Raw genomic sequence first — 20001 nt, 5'->3', positions numbered from 1 at the left:
CAATTACAGAAAAATAGCTGGAAATGCCAAAATGTTTGGAGAGTAAACAACATGCTACTAAAACATGGGTCAAGGAAGAAATATCAAGAGAAAAAATATTTTAAACTAAATGAAAATTAAAATACAACTTGTCAAAATGTGTGAGCTGCAGAAAAAGCAGTACTTAGAGGGAAACTGATACCATTGAATGCATCTATTTGAAAAGATTTAATATCTTTGAGGGACTCTGGTTTGCTGACCTGATCGATTTCTCCCTGTTTCCAAAATATTGGGAAACATGAATTCCTCCTTAGGTAGCACAGTGCCAGAAGAAGGAACCCCACCCAATACACAAACGCAAGGATGGGAAAACCTAGGAAGTTGAGCTGGAGCTCAGCCATGGTGCAGTAAGGCTCCTCAGACAAAGAAGATGGTCCAGATCATGAGAAGTGCATTGCTGCCTCAAGCATCTGGGCATTGAAAGTGCACATTCTAGACTAGAGTTCTACGCCCACATTACAGAGGTTAAGCGTAAACACCAAAGGTTCTTGAGGGTGGGGGAGGGGACAACACAAGAGAGAGAAACCCACAATCCTTCCCCCACCATCCAACCCAGCAGATCTATCCATCCCTCCAGGGCCCTTTAGATACCTCTAACCCACCTTCCAACCCACACATTTACATACCATATATTTACCTTAGTGAAAATTTCTATTTATTCCACACGTTACCCAGATATTACCTGAGACCCTTTTACTGCTTGGTGATCTACCTTTGGACCCCACATAATATTTAAAACTCTTCTATGCCGAGGGATTTTTACCTCCAAGTCTTCAACTACAGCTTCCCCTCATACATAATGTGTTCTCACCTGTATGAAGCCAGAAACGTAGTCAGAAGAAATATACGCCCCCTTATCTCCTCAAAAGAATTCACATTCACCAAAAAGTGTAAGAGTGCAGAGTAGCCTGTACCAGTGAACAGGAAGCATGACAAAAAGGGAAACAAGGGCATGGCACACCCATGAACCTATGGCAAACAACTTAAAAAGCTTTAGTAGTTCTTTTTTTCCTAAAATCCCTCTTAGGCTATTTAGCCCCCTAAGGTTCTCAAATCTAGCCTCCTCCAGCCATACAGTGTCTCATCCTGCTGCTTGCTCCCTCTTCTGAAAAATCCCTCTCAAAAGATTTAAAATTTTTTTCTTCATTTTACAGAACACAACCCGAAGGATCAACCACACCCTGATTTAAGGAGTGGGCTTCTCTTTAACATAACTTCTAATGAGCACAATATTTAGCAATACGTTTTAGCTTTTTTGAATCACACTCATGGTTACTTCTTCTATGAAAAGTTTTATGATTTTTTTCCCCATCTACTTTCTTACTTGCCACCAAAATTCCTGTTGGCATCTCCATACCTTTTTAAACAATGATGTCATTTTTGTTGATGTGTATATGTATTTATTTCATCTCCCCGTGCTAGTCATTTAATAGTTGTAGCCCTTGTGCCTTCATTATTTAGATTATAAACTGCTGAAATTAAGCTGTGTCATTTCCTTACTTTGCTTGCCTGTATTCCCTCATTGAGTCTGATGAATCAGTCTTGACCCCAGATACCTAATTCTCTCCCTCCCCTATGAGGAGGATACTAGTAATGACAGCTCCTTTCTTTACCTGTCTTCTCCTGCATCCACAGCTCCACTGTTGTCTGTACCCAAAAGGAGGGTCCATTTCAAGCCCACTCCATCTCACATACCTTCCTCCCTTGACTGCAGGAGGTGTATCTGTTCAGAAAAACCCCTCCACATATCTTTGTATCTCTGGTATTGTTTTTTTTTTTTTATAGAAAGTTTGGTCCTGACTGTCCCTGAGGTCCCTAGGATTCACAACTGTAAAAACATCCTCTAAAGTCTGAGCAATATAAGCTCCACCAAAAGAATTTCCAGGATAGAAGGGGTCATAAAAATGACACATCAAATATATTCTTCAAAAAGTAGCCTTGTCATAAAAAAAGAAAGACTGAGAAACACTGATCCAGATTAAAGGAGACTAAAAACACATGACAACTAAATGCAGTCTGTGATTCTGAATCCTGTAATGGAGGTTTTGAAAAAAAGCCACAAAGGACATTACTCAATAAATTGACAAAAATGGAATATGAATGGGAGATTAGTTAAAAGTTTTATGTCATTGTTAAATTTACTGAAGGGGAAAACTAACTGTACTGTATGTAAGAGAATCTTCTTTTTCTTAAATACACAATGAAATATTCAAGGAGAAGGTGCATGGTGCATGAAATGTATTTTCAAATATTCAGAAATGTATGCATATTTTTCATATATGTGTGTGTGTGCACGTATTCATATATAGAGAGAGTGGAGGCAGGAAGGGAAGGAGACAGAGAGAGGAGAGAGATCTCAAATGGGTCAAAATGTTAGTAGGTAAGTCTGGATAAAGGGTACATAGTTTTTACCATCCATGCATCTTTTCCACAAGTATAGTTATTTTCAAATAAATACATTTTAAAAATGGACCATTGGCTGCTGCCCTGGATTTTACCTAAACTTTGGGATTTCTGCCTTTGATTCTTGCAGCTACCACCATCACCATACCCAAACCCCAGAAATGTGTAATGCCAGCTTCAAAAGTTATCTCACATTCTGTCCCAGGCAAGAAACCTGGGACCCTCTGCACATTTCAACAGGATTTTACAAAATGCTGAAGAAGAGCACCACACCCTCCCAACCAACAAATGTTTTTAAATTAAACACAATACAAAAAAAAAGAAGGAAAAAAATCAACGTGTTTACAGCATGGAACCCCTAATTTTTCTGATCTGGTGCCACCAGGTCATCCGTCTTCTGGCGTATTGTGGTGTGAATTGGTTTGCCAGCACTTCGTCTGCTCTGCTCGCCAGTTACCATTCCTCCACCAGATTTCCATCTTCCAAAAATGTGTTGACATCTTTTGTTGTATCCTCTCTCCTTCTAGTCATCCTTAAGCACTTATTCTTTTTAAATCCTTTGTTTGAATAGTTTCATTGAGATATAGTTCACATACCATACAATTTACTCATTTAAAGTGTGTAATTCCAGGATTTTTAGTATACTCACAGATATGTGCATCACAATTTTAAAAACATTTTCATGACCTCAGAAAGAACCCCGTAACCTTTAGCTATTACCCGCCACCCTTCATCTCCCAGCTCTAAGCAACCATTAATCTACTTTCTGTCCTCTCTTGGCTTCCCTATTCTGAATATTTCACATGAATGGAGTCATACGTGGTTATTTGTGACTGGCTTCTTTCACTTAGCATGTTTTCAAGGTTCAGCCATGTTGTAGCATGTATCAGTGCTTTTTAATGCCAAAAATATTACACTGCATGGATATACCATATTTTATTTACCCATTCATCAGTTGATGGACATTTGGGTTGTTTCTGCCTTTTAACTCTTATGAATAATACTGCTATGAACATTTGTTTACAAGTTTTTGTGTGGACATATGTTTTCATTTCTCTTGAGGATATACCTAGAAGTGGAGTTGCTGGGTCACATAGTAATTCTATGTTTAACATTTTGAAGCGCTGCCAGACTGTTTTCCAAAACAGCTGCACCATTTTTCATTCCCACAAGCAGTGTATCAGGGTTCCAGTTTCTCCGCATTCTCGCCAACACTTGTTTTAATCTGACTTTGTGTTTCTAGTCATTCTTGTGTGTGTGAAGTGTTAGATCATAGTGGCTTTGGTTTTCATTTCCCTGATGGCTAGAGATGTTGAACCTCTTTTCACCAACTCTTACTTTTTTTTTCATCTACTCTTGCTTTTAATGGCATTTGGGGAAAGAGAGAAGATAAACAAGTGTGTTTTATCTACTGTGTTTAACTCGGAACACAATAGCTCATTTTAACTATGTGACAGGAAAAATATTTTCTTGTAAATATTTGAAAACACATATAGTAATGTCAAGTCTTTATCAACATGCACAGTTTACTACTTCTATTCTCTCTGCATGTTATAGTTACTGTGTGATTAAGGGAAAGCAATATTGTGCACTGAATTTGACCTGTAAGATTACTTCTTATATGGGGTTGAGGGAGGAATTCATTCAAATGACTCCTTGGGGTTGACTAAAAGGCAGAGCAGAACTGATTGCCAGAGCCTCTAAAGCACAATGCTTTTTTGTCACCAATGCTGTGTACATCTGTTGTGAATAACTGTGTACCACAGGTGATAAGTATCAAAGAAATGTGAGAGCTCTGACATGGGCACATAGCATATGTCTTAAGAGATAGATGACAAGATGTTTAAATGGGCTTTTACACTTTAATCATAGTGTAAAAGATGGGATGTATCACACATGTCAAATGATAACTGTGAAAGCTGGGTGAGGGGTGTATGGGAGGTTACATTGTTCTGTCTGCTTTCGTGCATGTTTAAACATTTTTTACTAAAAAGCTTTAAAAATAATAAAAGATGTAGAGTGACTCATAAGGAGAGGGAGGGAGCAAAAGGATACCTGGCCAGGGTGATCAGTCCATCAAGACTAGAGTTTAGCTATCTCTCAATAAGGAAATTTCAGGAAGTGTAATTCCTTTGACGTTGGGAAAGAAACTTCTTTCCATATAACAGGAAGGAAGAAGGAAAGGAGGAATAGGAAATTTTTTTTTTCAAGGATTTTGATGAAAATTTCCCATCTCATGATTTCTAGTTCCTCTGTGAATGGTGGTTTGGCACATCTGCTGAGCAAGTGGAGATGGCCTAAGTTTGAGAAAAGTGAAGGAGATTTGAAATAGATTTGAGTAGCACTGGAGAGAAAATGGACTAAGGAAACAGTGACCTAAGTTCCATTTGTTTTGTTCACATGTTAGTAAGCATGGAATAAGAATTTGTGGAATGGCTGCATTATTTCCAGGTAGCATGAGGGCTGACTTTATCATGGCATCAGTAGACTTGATTGTGAGATTTAATCCAATAGTCATCAGCTACTTATGGGAAGGTATTTCTGGAAAAGGCAGAGATAGGGGATTTTGCCAGACGGGAAGGATTAAAGGTGATTGGATGGGACCTATTTGTAGTGGAGCTTTTTAAATGTTGCTTACCTGATAGACCACCAAGCCTACCTTGGAGAGAGAGAAAAAGAAAACAAGAGCTTGGTGGATAGAGGAAGAGTAAGTGGAAAAACGACCTAAAGTTGAAAAATTAACAAGTAGTATATAAGCTGGGAGGATGGAGGATGAGGCCAAAGGGTGGAATGTCAGACTGTATTATTCCAGATGGCAGAAGTGTTCCTGGTAATAAGCTCTACAGTGTGGCAGTGACTGCACTGGAATGGAAGTAAAAATGAGATGATGTAGGAACAGGGAAGCTGGGTTACTGATAGGTCTATCCACATGGAGGTTAGAGCCCTCCACCACTCCTCACCTCTTCATGTTCCCCACCCTGGGCCCCCGCCCACCTATTGTCCCTCTCCCGGGGGCTCCACGGAATCTGCCTTCTCTGTGTGACCATAAGCTTCAGATATTGTAGGATCAATGTCATAACTCTGGATAAGAAAATAAAAGTAGTGAGAGAAGGCTGTAGTGGACATCTATTTTTGTTTTTTTGTTTTAACACCCAGTATCCATAAGTCTTTCTGGAAAAACTACCTCAGGTGCTCTCTAGGATACTCACCCTATTTTTGAGTCCCAGTCTGTACAAGTAGAGTTGCCTTCCCTCTAGTCCTCATTGTAAGGGTGGGTATGTGTGCAGCCTTGGCCAAAAAAAGGAGGTCCATGGTAGGCCCCCAAATGTCTGATACCCCAGTGCATAGTCTAGGACTCACCTCTGGTTCCTGAGCTGCAGGTATCCTGGGGAGGTGTACCACGGCTCCACCAAGGCTATTAATATCAGTGGTGGCACCTTCATCTTGATTGGTGAACTGTACACACTACGGGCAATATCTTGTATATTCCCATCAAGCATAGATGGAAGGAAAACACCATGATCACCTTCCCCAAAGAGGGGGATGCCATCTTGATGACATCCTTGGAGATACTCTTTTAGTACTCAAAGACACCCCCATGCCTTTTTGATATAAGGCATCAGTGTGCCGTGCAGTTCTCTGGTCAGCCTCAAGGACATGGTGCTTGGATCAGATTGAGGAATGGGGGAGCAGGACAGGGTCAGAATATGGGAATGATGAGGCATGAACTTTGTTCCACCAGTAAGGACATTCTTTCCCTTCACTTTTTCTTTCTTTCCCACTCACTTTAAGACATCTTTTGCTTACTCTCAGCTGTATTTTACCCTGGGAGGTAGGTGGCTGCCTGGTCAACATTCCTACCACTGACAGCTGAGTGGTGCTTTTCCTCTGCAAAAAAAAAACCAGTCATCAACTGAGCAGCCTGAAAAAATACCCCGGGAGGGGAACCACTTCCCCAGGGTGCCTTTCTAGTAAGGAAACCTCCATGTCAAGTTTAAAGTATGCTCTCCCGATACATTAACATGACCCACATAACAGATTCTTAAGCAGCTGCTGTGCTGTTCCTGGACACTACGGCAAGTAGCCCAGGGTCCAATAGAGCAGCACCTCCGCCCAAATAGTGCCATTCAGGGTTCAGCCCCCTCTAGGAACCTCTGGTCACTGAGTTCTAAATAATGATTAAGCTGTTGTTTCTTCTTCAGCATTATTTTCAGAAAGTATACCTGTACTTAATGCTCCTCAGGTATAAAAGACCTATCTCCCCTACTTCTCTAAAGGATATAAAACATTCAGGGAGGGGGGAGATGTGGGCTGCTATACATTTTCATTAAGGCTAAGCTAAGCAGCAGAAGACAAAGCCCATCTCCTCAAATTTCATCAGGGAGGAAATTGGCTTTGGGGCGGGGCGGGGGTGGGGTGGCGGGGGTGGAAGGGGCACAATATCTATTTCTCAGCAAGAACTCCAGAGGACTGGTCACCTTTTAGCCAAAGCCAAAGGAAGCAATCAGTAAGAGCTGAACTATCTCCTTCCTTTCCCTTACACATAAACCCTGAGTTACCCAAAACCCATGCCCCCAGCACAGTACACAGTACACAGAAAAGATACACTATTATTAGATAAATATTTATTGGGGAGAATCAATAATCTCTACAAGGAAGGAGTTATTTCTGGATCGGAAGTCTTCATCCCTGGAAATTCTGGGGCAGTGTTTTCTGTCTAGACAGTAGAGACAGATGTCTGAACACAGGGCCTTCAGCAGTGCTGAGCGCAGTGGTGGGTGCCTGGCCAGCTTGACGCCTGCGGGTGGGGCTTGGATGGGGCACAGGCTCCCTGTGGGACACTGGTGGGGGATGTTTGTGACACAGTCGCTGGTCCTTGAATGCCACAACTTTCTGGCGGTGTCTCTTCTTATCTCTGATCTGTCTTGTACTACTTGGAGGATAACTCTGGCCAGCAAAGATAGCTTCTTGATGGCAGGACTTGATATTTGTCAGTTTACAGGAGGGAGCCCTGTGGTTGAAAGGATGCCCCTGGACAGGCTCTGTCCAGACCTGCACTTGCGCCTTTTGCTGAGTTTCCCTAAACTGCACTGGGGAAGGAAGGGGCTCTTGAGAGTAGGTGACATCCACTGCATACTGACACCCCGGTTTCTCATCTAGGAACTTCCTGATGCCTGTCGCGATTTTCTGAGCTTCAGTTGTCCCAGTAAAGGCAGCTCTACTTTTAACTAGGCCTCTGTTCTGCACAGTTGATATGGGGCTGCCCTTTTCCTGGGCATCTTCTTGCCTTTTGTATTTTATCCCAGAAAAAAGCCATTGCAAGAAGTGCTTCATTCTTCTTCTGATATGGCCTTCAGGAAGAGGCTGTCCCTTCTGTGATAGGATCTGGGAAGACTTGCTCGCAAGTGTCTTCTCTAGTACCATCTCCTGAGTAGGGAAACTCTTCCTCCTAAGTTGGGATGTCCCGAACCCTTTATCCCCTCGATCAAGCTCTTCTGCCTTGGGCTCCAGAGGGCTCACTCTCTTTGCAGTTGGTGGGAAATTCTTATCCTGGCACCTCCTTAAGGCATGCTTAGGGACCCAAGGTTCCTGCTGCTGCTCCATCCTGATTCCTCTGTCCTCCAAATGGACATGCAGCACCTGGGAAGCTCCCATGTCCCCACCTGAGACACCCTGGGCATGAGTCAGTGAGGCCTCGTAAGTCAAGTTATCTGAAGCAAGGGATGTGTCAGTGGGTTGGCCTTGAGCCTGGCTATGCTCCCTGTTCTCCAGTTTAAAGTTCAACTCACTGAACAGTTGTTCTTTAAGGTCTAATGATTTAGGATCTTGGGGAACTGGTAATTTGGGTGGGGGGCTTCCAGTGGTCACGGTAGTTTCTACTTTATTCTCATTCACATTTATCATTTGGGAGCTCCCTGGCTTGCTAGTTGCCAACATGTCACTAGTTTTTAATTGAAGAGTATCAAGCTCCTCAGCCGTGAATACCTCCCTAGACCATCTGGGCATTGAAACAGGTTCTGGCTTCTCCACCTTTTTGCCCTGTTGCATTTCTCCTTTATCACTGGAACTCACACTCTTACGCTTCGGCTCATATCTGGCCCCAGCTTGCTTTGCAAGCAGCTTTTGGGGATATCTGTTGGCTAGTTGAGTCTGTCTATGACCTGCTTTCCCTGTGATGCAGAGGGAGACAGGCAGACGAGTCTGTCTGGCATCCTTAATTCTCTGAACACCCTCTGCCAGCCCACGGTTGACATCAGAGCGTGGTTGTCTCAGGACCCTCTGTCCTCCTTTGCCCACAGGTGAGGTGGCAGGGAGAGAACGATCCAGGTCAGGGGCTGAATTTGTTGTTCCCACTTTGTCTCCATGGAGAGATGCAGAGCTTCCTCTCAAGGACTTGAAGCTCCCAGATTTGGAGTCTGCCTCAGAAATCACATTGGTTGAGGAGGGCAAGTTGGCATGAGACAAGGACTGGCATGAAGCATCTTTCAATTTAAAGATCTGTATGGATTCAAGGACCTTGCGGGGAAGGGCCCACAACATCCTCATATGAAACCTTTTAATATGGGCTTCCAGCATCTGTTGTGGACTGGAATCAACAAAAGTCAGGTCCTGGAAGGTATTCGGGGGTATGCCTCACCCACTGATGATGGCAATCTTCTCTGTTTTGTTTGGGTGTGGGATTTCACAGAAAGAAGCAATGTTTGCTTGATAGCATGCCATGAATTACGCACAGTCTCAGGGAGCCGACCCTCATGTATGTCCTCCAACTTCTTGCTCAAATGTACTTTTAGGACATTTTCAAGTTGTCTCCAACTTAGGCTCTTTGCTGACACCCTTGAATTTTTCTCTGAGAGACTCACCATCTGACTGTTTAGGTCTTTCTCAGAGTCATACCCCAGATCCTTACCTGAAGAGCTCTTTAGGTCATTCAACAGGTGATCTTTTGGGCCATTCTCTAGGCTGTGTCCCAGATCTTTCCCCACATCTTCCTCTAGCTGGCACATTACACCAGGGCTTTCTGGAAGTGAGTTCTCAGGAACAGGCTTCAGTAAGATGGCAATTGATTTAGATTGAGTGACAGATAAAGTGCAGTCTGGCTGTGGTGAAACAGACAGAGCTGGTGGTGCATGATGACAAGCAAAAGAATCGGGGTGATTCATTGCCTGGGACAAATCTGATAAGGGGTTGATATCTTGGGAAAGGGTGGGGTCAAGAGAGAAAACGGTATCCGGAGACAAAGTGGCCTCTCGTGGGAGAACAGGACCTGCTGTCTGAGTGTCATGTGGTAGGAGACGGGGAAAGGCAAGGGGTTGGGGTGGGGAGTAGTCCACAGGGAATTTAGAATCCAAGGAAGGAAAAGGCTCTGGTGCCAGAGAATGACCCAATGGGGAGGGTGAAAAAGAGTCAACTAAGGGGGTCATTGGGTTAGGGGAGAGAACGGAGGTGGGCAGTGTGGTAGGCTCAAGATGAGAGGCTGGTGTTAGGTCCCTTGGAGGGACTGTTGAGAAGGCAGGGGACAGAGTAAACGATGACTCAGTCACAGAAGCTGTGGAAGCCAACGGGGACACAGAGGAAGTAGAATCTTCCAGGGCCTCTGGGAGTAGCAGCCGACTGACCTCAGCAGTTGCATTATTACACACCTCACAGAAGGGGTCTGGACATAAGAGTTGACGCAAGCGGGTGATGTCATTGTGCCGGCCCAGGGTGCTGCAGAAGACAGGAAGTACAAAGGTGCAACCAGGACCAGAACAAGGAAAGGGGGACCTGCTGGCCTGGCAGGGGTGGGGTCACTGGAAGCCTGCTGCCCCTTCACATTGCTCCACATCCATGAGTTCACAACATGCTCAGTAGCCCTCACCTCAAGGCCTTCATCCCATACTCATTCCTATGCTACCCCCTGCCATGACTACAGCAGGTTGCACTGAATCCCTGGAATTGCATAGAACATGCTAAGGGGGGATCAGGAAAGAAGGGGAAAGAGTCACCTTTTCAGAATAGAAATCAGCTGCGTTTTCTCCTCTGTTTCTGTCTGGTGACATCTCCAACCTGAGAAACCAGGAGAGTGGGTTATATGTAATGAAGGTAGAAGCATAGGTATAATAAAGGAGTTTCCTTATGGGAAACCCTTGGGATATTAGACTCTGAACGACCCAAGAATTAGTAGATGAGGTCAAATGGTCAGTGATATTAACATGTGTATGTTGCTTCTTGTAAAGTACTTTCACATGCATTTTATCTCATGTGATGCTCAAAACCACCATGTGAAGCCCAGAGATCAGTGTGGCCTTAGAGAGGGATCTGATCATCCAGGAAGTCAAAGGACTTTTACAAAGTCAGGACACAGAAGTTCTGACTCTTGACATCTCACCTGGCCACCTGTTGGGAAACACCCATTGCCCAGGTCCGTCACTGCTTCATGCCCAGCGATGAGCAGAGCAGGGAATCTGAGAAGTGTCTCAGGCTCTGACTGCCTTCCCACAAGCCTCTCCTCTGAGAACTCTGGTCTCTGAGAGAAACTGTACCTAGTAGTTGACATCCTCAGAGATCAGGGACCTTGGATCTCATGGAAAAGGCAGGAAGGGTCACCCTTGGAGAGTTCAGGTGGGATAGGCAGAACCTTACCTTTTGGTGTTCCACCTTTCCTTCTCCTCTTGGCTCTGCCCTGATGCTGAGAACAAAAGAAAAGAATGAAGGGCTGGGGCTCATTTCTCTCACTCTTCTCTAGGAAACTCAGATATTCATTATCCATGAATAATATGACTCTATTTTAATTAACAGAACTTTATGTTCCTTCTTTTTATCAATTTTAAAGGTTTAAAATGCTTTCAATTTTTTTCTTCTTTGACAAACTCAAAGAAGGACTTTCGACTATGAGGTCCACACTTGATATTCTCAGTCAGAAGTCATCTGCCCAAGGAGGGCATAGCATCTGAGGCCAACAGTCACGTCCATGTCCCTCAGATAGGACCCTGTTTCCTGGAGCTCAGGCTCCAGCCTATGGTCAGAGACTCAGCATTGCTGCTCTGATCAGCCCAGCACAAAGGAAGGCTTTGTCGAGTGATGCCTGACGTGAGAATGTGAGGCATGATCAAGCAATGGGGAACTCTGTTCTCCTGCAGAGATCCCAAACTCTCTAAATAACCCAACCCAGGGCCACAGAATTACTGTTTGGGATTTTATCCTGGAGTCCTCCAAACACTCAGATGGGCCATGGGCTTCAACTGCAAGCCTTGGTCCCCCCTGAACCCCTAGCCCTGCCTGGCTTCTTCCCCTAGGAGGGTGATGTTCTCTCTTCTCCTTGAATATCCCATCTTAGGTGTCTCTCTGAGCCAACCAAACTCATTTTAAAATGTGGGAATAGAAATGGAAACAACAATAAAGAATCTCCATTGGGGGTTCACCCAGGGTTGCTTACCTTTCGGATGTCTTTGGTTTTACTAAAGATAGATGAAAATGGCAAGCGTACCAGGTACCACAGGAACAGAAGAAGCAACCCCAACCCGCACAGGACGACGAGGTTTTGGTCACTATCCAAGGATGTTGAGTCACAGCTCGGACATGGGTCAGTAAGCTGTTCAAAAATGAGAGAGCGTTCCATTTTCTGAATTCCGTTTTCTGAATCACAAGGCTGCTTGAAGTTACTGAAGTTATTGAGCAGTCCCAGGCCTGCATCACAGAGCACTGAAGAGTCACAAAGGGTTTCTGAGTGTGGGGGAGGGGACAACATGGAGAGGGTGTGTCCACAGCCCCTCCCCCACCCACCAGTCCAGCAACCCCTTCCGCCCCTGCTGGGCCTTCCAGGTCCCTCTGCCCTACCCTGCCATCCTATTTTCCAACTCCATCCTTTCATGGTTTCATATATTTACGGTAATGAAATTTTCTGCTTGTCCCATCTGTAACCCAGATACTACCTGGGTCCCCTCTACTGTTTGATAGAAACTTGACTTGGGTCTCACCAATTCCACTGCCTTAAGTGTCTGAAATACTGTCTGGAATTTTTGCTTGTACCCACACATTTATACTCAGGATCATATATGTCCTTAAATCCATCTTTCCTATAGAATCTTTTCACTATGCAAACCCAGTTATAAAGAACTTAAAAGTTCTTTTATCCAGCTTTGTGAATGTTGAATAGGGAATTTTGCTTTTTGTTGCAGTCAGCCGTTACCATCTTCAGTCAGAGGGGCTGACTCAAATAATTAAAATGAATAATTCATTATTCAACATTCACAAAACTAAAGTTACTATAAAATAAATGTAAATAAACTTTCACGAGATCTTGAGGATAAGTCTGTAGCACTTATTTTTCTGAAGTTAGTGAAGCTTAAACTGCATAAAGACTTTTAGGACATGCTACACACACACACACACACACACACACACACACCCTTTGACAAACCAATCTGGTATTTTCAAATCTAAGAATAAAGTGTTTTCTCATTTTATTCCAATCTTCCATCTTTTGTTTTGACCCTACTTCTTCCTACTCTACCTAAAATACAGACAGTCCCTGACTAGGGGACATCAATTTTCTAACATGTGCACAAATCCCTGTCCTAGTCAGTTTGGGCTGCCGTAACAAAACACCATAGACTGGGTGCTTAAACAACAAACACTTATTTCTCATAGTTCTGGAGGCTGGGAAGTCCGAAATAAAGGCAACAGCAGATTCTGTGTCTGGTGAGACCTACTTCCTGGTTCATCAACAGCTGTCTTCTCCCAGCAACCCTGCAGAAAAAGTGGGTGAGAGAGCTCTGTGAGGTCTCTTCTATAAGAGCATTAATTCCATTCATGAAGGCTCCACTGTTGTGACCTAATCACCTCCCAAAGGCCCCATCTCCTAATACTATGATATCATATTGGCCTTAGGGTTTCAACATATGAGTTTGGTAGGACACAAATATTCTGTCCATAACACTACCCAAAGGCTGTGCTAAGTCCTCTGGTGGCACGGTGGGACCCAGGAATGTCAAAGCCTTAGAGAAGAATCGAGTCTTGAGCAGCCTTACCTGATTATCCTTGTGGGCCCTGTAAATATCATCTTGTCTTAAGTGTGCCTTGCCACAAAGGTTGAGAAGCTCTGCTCTACATAATCATCCCCATAAATGTTTGAAAATCAACTACCTGCCATGCTTTTTTTCAGGCTCCTCTTGTCAGGTTTAAATAATCCCACTATTTCCCTCCCCTCTTCCTACATCTTCCTTTCTAAACTCTTTATCTTCATGATAGCTGTTCTCTGAACTGTCTCCTAATTTCTCATGTCTTTCTTAAACTGTGATGCCCTTTATTTGACACCCATGGCCTAGCACAGTTACTTGATCTCCTGTGAAAGGGTTAGACAGCCTTCAAACCCACAGAGTCTTCTTTCAATTATGCAGGAACAGGTAACCTACCCTGAGGATAAAATCTGCCAAGAGGCACCACTTCCTCCTGACCTTGATATGCAGCCTCAGCCAAGTTTTCATTTAATAAATATTTCCTGCTGGAAACTAGGAGACACAAGTACCTGTAAGTCGCAGGCTCTGTCCTTAAGGACCTCATGGTGCAGTTTTAGGGGCAAGCCCTGCACAGGTCAAGAGTTACATAACCGCACAGGAGAGGTCCTCCATGGCATTTGTGAATTGGCAAGTGATCTCTGGAATAGATCAGAGAAGGGACAGATGCTATGGGTGATAACTGCTCAGACATTTTATGCTCCTTAGGAAGGTATCCCTGCATGCCTCTCCAATTTTCTGATACAAATTAACGATCCTTGGAGAAGATGGTTACAGAAGAGCTTTTCTCTTTTAACAGGGCACATGTTGGCTAGATATCCTTACATACATGTGTGTGCCTTGCGTGTAAAACTTACAAGAAGTTTCAATAAAAAGGCTTTTCCCAAAATGTTAATAAGATTCCTTTTCAGAACCTGGTAGAGCTCCTTCAAAATTGAAAGAAACAAAGGACTAGATGTACAGCACTTTTCTTTGCTTTTTTTTTTTTTTGTACCAACCACAAATAAACTCCATTGGTATTTAGTAGCAGAAGTTCACAGCACTTATCCTTCCTAGACTAACATCAATTATAAATTATAAATTTATTTGTCTAATTTATAAAACATTTTGCTTTCAGCGATCTCAGTGGATTTTCACAAACATCCTGTGATGTAAACAGTACAGGTATTATTGTGCCCATTTTATCAGTAAATAAAACTGAAGTTCAGAGACGGGAAGAAACTTCCTTAGATGGTTCAGCAAGTAAGTAGTAGAGCCCTGCCTACTAAATTCCCCACATTCTCAATGCTACTATTTTAAACAATATAAATAAGTGACTTCTTAAAAAGTATGCCCTGGTACTAAAATTAAAGTGGTTCTGTGATTGAGAATATTCACTTTATCCATTAAATGAGGCCAAATTTGGGAAGTAAAGAAAAGCTATTTTTGGCATCCTATCACCTCTTAGGTACCTTTTCCTTTGCATTCTTAGCACCAGTATCTTGGTAAGTGTTCTCTATTGCCCTCTTAAAACCTACTTTCAAGAACTCTATTACATATGATTCTCAGTAAGGTATAAATGAATAATAAAAGCTTAAAATGTCTTCCCTCCCCGGAGCACACGTCACACATTTTACATATATCTGACCCCAAAGCCTTGTACTAAAGCTCTCAGCAGAGCATTTCAGGCGGCCCTCCTGAGGTGGCAGTGGTGGCTTTCAGCAGAGTGAGAGCGTCTCCTCTCCGCCCAGTGACATCTTCCCAGTTGACCTTCGTCACTACACAGAAGTCTGGTCCCACATTGCAGGCTGCACATGGTTAGATGATCCCCAAGAAAGAGTAGTTTCCAAAAGCTCTACTAGAATAGTACGCTGCCTGTTGGAGGAGACTCAGTAGGGATAAGTCGTTCGTCTAGGATGGTCACATGTCCTCAGTGCTCTCGCTCACACCCTGGCCACGGTCCCAGGGATGAGCCACGTAGAGGGAGCTTCTTTTAGGTTACCAGAAGCCTGAAGAACAACAGATTAGTCTAGAGTAGAATCCTTTAAAACTGAACTGAACACTGCCGCTTTAAGATGTTCTTCGTTCATACACACACCACACTTTCATTGAACTCTACCATGTAGTATTTCTAGTAGAAATATCAAGAAAATAAGGCATTGCCTCTGCCCTCAGGCAGGTCATAGTTCAGTAAGTAAGGCCTGCAAACAAGTATAATAAAGTGATATGAACTATAAAAGAAGTAGGAATAAGAACACAATGAAAATACAGATGAAAGAGCAATGAATTCTTCCGCCAGGAGGGAGACGAGAGAGAGGCAGGGAAAATTTCAGACGTGGTGCCAACTGAGATGGGCCTTGTGAGGTCACCTCCTCCTCCTCTCCGCCCTTGCCCTGGCCCTCTTCCTGTTCCTCACCCCCTTCCTCCTCACCCTCCTTTGCTTCTTTCTTTAGACTTTAATTTTTAGAGCAGTTTAAGGTTCACAACAAAACTGAGCAGAAAACACAGAGCTTCCATATGCCATCTGACCCCCCCCAACACGCCTCCACACACACACACAACCTCTCCCACTATCAACATCCAGCACCAGGACTTCCCTGGTGGTGCAGTGGTTACGCCTGCCAATGCAGGGGACATGGGTTCGATCCCTGGACCAAGAAGACCCTACATGCCACGGAGCAGCTAAGCCTGTGCACCACAACTACTGAGGCAGTGCTCTAGAGCCTGTGAGCCACAACTACTGAGCCCGCAAGCCATAACTACTGGAGCCCACACACCTAGAGCCCGTGCTCTGCAACAAGAGAAGCCACTGCAATGAGAAGCCCATGCACCGCAACGAAGGGTAGCCCCCGCTCACTGCAACTAGAGAAAGCCTGCGCGCAGCAAAGAAGACCCAACACAGCAGAAAGGAAGGAAAGGAAAGGAAAGGAAAGGAAAGAAGGGAGGGAGGGAAGGAGGGAGGGAGGGAGGAAGGAAATTAAAAAAAAAAAATGCAGCACCAGAGTGGGACATTTGTTACAATCATACCTACATGGACACATCATTATCACCCAGAGCCCATAGTTTACGTGAGTCAGACAAGTGTATAGTGACATGTCTCCACCATTGTAGTATCACACAGAGTAGTTTCACTGCCCTGGAAATCCTCTGTGCTCTGCCTCTTCACTGCACCCTCCACCCTAACCCCTGGCAACCACCAATCTTTTTACTGTCTCCAGTGTTTTGCCTTTTCCAGAATGTCATATAGTTGAAATGATACAGTGTGTAGGTAGCCTTTTCAGATTGGCTTCTTTCACTTAGTGATATGCATTTAAGGTTCTGCATGTATTTTCATGGCTTAATAGCTCATTTTTTCAGTGCTGAATAAATACTATTCAGTTGTCTGGATGTACCACAGTTGATTTATCCATTCACCTTAGACGTCTTTTTGCTTCCCAGTTTTGGCACCTATGAATAAAGCTCCTATAAACTCTTTTTCTTAAAAAAACACGTTGAGGCATAATTCACATACCATATAATTCACCCATTAAAAGTGTACAGTTCAATGACTTTTAGTATATTCACAATGTTGTGCATCCATCACTACAATCAATTTGGGAACATTTTCATCACTCTAGAAAAGAAACTCTGTTCCCCCTAGCCCTCACCCTTCAATCTCATCACTCTCCCCAGCCCTAGCTTACCACGAATCGACTTTCTCTATAGATTTGTCAATTCCAGACATGCATATAAATGGAATTATACAATATGTGGCCTTTTATATCTGGCTTCTTTCACTTAGCATAATGTTTTCAAGGTTAGTCCATGTTGTTACATGTATCAGCACTTCACTTCTTTTCATGGCAAGTAATATTTCATTTTATGGATACACCACATTTTGTTTATACACTGATCAGCTGATGAACATTTGGTTTGTTTCCACTTTCAGCTATTATGAATAAAGCTGCTATGAACATCTGTGTACACATTTTGCTGCAGACATATGTTTTCATTTCTTGCTTATTCATTTTTGCAATAACTTAAAGTCACACTTTGTCTAAGTTTGTTGTTTTCTGAGATTTTGGTAATATAACCATATCAGACTCCCTGTGAAATGAAAGCTTTGGAGTCTAAATGCAGTTTTTGTCAAATGTCTGGGTGCATCAATTTGCCCTCCTGCCAACACTCTCAAAATTAGCCCTTGAGTCAGCAGGAATGATGGTGATGCATAATGCTTAACATTTAAAAGTAATGAACACCTTATGTTCTCAAGTTCCTATTCTTAGAAAATCAGAGGAGGGTGTGGGAAGAGAAAGTGCAATCCAGCCAAAGTGAACATGAGCAAACCTATTACATATATAAAAGTGCATGTGTGGTCACACTAAAGCATTGGGCATGTGTCTGAGGATGAGAGTAGCAAAAAAAATTAGGCTGAGAAAGAAGGGGACTCAACTGTGAATGACTTTGAATGACAGTTTAAGAAGCCTGAACTCTGGACCAAGGGAGTGGGAAGCTAAGGTTTTCATAACCAGAAGAATGGCATTCCCAGATCTCTGTTTTGGAAAGATGACTGGCAAGGTGACTGAGAGTTAGGGGGAAACATGCAAATTATATCACATAGGACTCTTTCTCTTGCAGATGATAGAAAACCTAATGAATTCTAGCTTGAGCAAAATTTTTAATTTATTGGCTTCTATTTCTCTATAACACAGGAGCAGATTCAGTTTCTGACTTGCTACCTCTTGGTTCTGCTTTCTTGGTGTTGACTCATTCTCAAGCCACTTCTCTTATAGTCCCAAAGTGGCATCCAGCCAGGAAAAACAGAATTGTTGTCCCAGTTTCTCAACCAAAGTCCCAACATTCAAGTGACTGGGACCAGCTCAGGTCATAAGAACACCCATGAAATAATTACTGGGAACCAGAGAATACTACTGGCCTAGTCTAGGTCAGTGCTACTCAAAGTGTGGTCCGTGGACCAATGCCTGTTTCCACATTTTTGTTACCATCTACAACAAGATAAGTTTAGACAATCATCCATAAAAATAAACGAAATTGAGTTCTTTATAGTGAGGTGGGTGGACCTAGAGTCTGTCATACGGAGTGAAGTAAGTCAGAAAGAGAAAAACAAATACCATATGCTAACACATAGATACGGAATCTAAACAAACAAAAGTGGTTCTGAAGAACCTAGGGGCAGGACAGGAATAAAGACACAGAGAATGGACTTGAGGACACGGGGAGGGGGAAGGGTAAGCTGGAATGAAGTGAGAGAGTGGCATGGACATATATACACCACCAAATGTAAAACAGATAGCTAGTGGGAAACAGCCACATAGCACAGGGAGATCAGCTCGGTGCTTTGCGGCCACCTAGAGGGTTGGGATAGGGAGGGTGGGAGGGGGATGCCAGAGGCAGGAGATATGGGGATATATGTATATGTATAGCTGATTCACTTTGTTATACAGCAGAAACTAAGACGCCATTGTAAAGCAATTACACTCCAATAAAGATGTTAAAAAAAAAAAAAGGTAAGTATAGAAACTGAGGATGGTTAGAAACTTGTACTGCAATTTGAGAGAGTCATTAAATTTAATAATAAAAACTGAGGCTTATATTTTGTATGTCATAGTTCGTGTGTCATTTTTCCAGTGATTCATTTTTACTATATTTTATACAAGTACCAGTCCACAGTGGATGGGGGTGTGGGAGATGAAGCAAACTGGTCCTTCACCACAGATAGTCTGAGAAACCGTGGTCTCATATACATGGTCCACTGTGAAGCCTGCGGGTGAATCAACATTCTGGAAGCACACAGGGAGACTTTGGGGAGCTCTTCCCCCCTCGCCATGAAAGAAGGCAAAAATAAATGTCCACTATAATCGGGATCTTAGTTGGAGAGAGGAAGGACATTCCCAGACTTACTTTAGCTCTCTTATTTTCTCAAGCTTTTGTCCACGTTGATCTGCCCTTATTCAGAGTCCCTAGTAAGAATTTACTCTGCATAAGCTTTGGATATGGCCAGTTTAATAGGCTAAACATTACATGGGCATTCACCTGCCTTGCCCATTAAAACTTTTATTACTAGAATCAAAGCATTTGAATGGCTCTCTTAAGCCGTTAAGAGAAAAACAACTTTGAGCTAGACTAACACAAGGTAATTACTAAGCTGAGCGAAATTCCTCTGCCATGCTCTTGGCACTGAGGTATGGAAACTCTACAGCCCTATAAGAAGTCTGAAGGAAAAAAATGTTTTATACAAATTTCAGGGGTCTAAGTTTCTCATTAAAAGTACATTTTAGAAAGTTGTTTTAAGTTAACTTGCTAGGGCAGTTGTACGGCAAGCAGACGGATGTAGCAATTTGTCAAACTGCAGCTTTCATCTCTCTTTTAAAATAATATGGAAACAATAAAAACACAATTAAAACTAAAATTAAAAAAGCATAATCTGAAAGAGTATTTTGATTTTTTTCTAATTAAAGCTCTGCAATTAAAGTTTTGCTGGAGAACAACCTGTGTTTTTAATCTCACAAAGGGCTAATAAATGCACAGAATTTGAGATGTCTGCTAAAACTCAGAGCTGGAAGTGACCTTGGAGAACCTTCTAGTC

At 43.0% G+C, this 20001-nt stretch overlaps 1 pseudogene; it reads right to left on the bottom strand.

Moving 5' to 3' along the window:
- Positions 1-7104: 7104 nt before the first annotated feature.
- LOC132491669 (spermatogenesis-associated protein 31D1-like) lies at positions 7105-19242 on the bottom strand (annotated as a pseudogene).
- Positions 19243-20001: the final 759 nt, after the last annotated feature.

The sequence above is a fragment of the Mesoplodon densirostris genome, chromosome 6 (genome assembly GCF_025265405.1).
Source record: "Mesoplodon densirostris isolate mMesDen1 chromosome 6, mMesDen1 primary haplotype, whole genome shotgun sequence".
NCBI lineage: Eukaryota > Metazoa > Chordata > Mammalia > Artiodactyla > Ziphiidae > Mesoplodon > Mesoplodon densirostris.
Note: the sequence above shows the minus strand (reverse complement) of the source record. Positions and strands in the feature narration are given on the sequence as shown.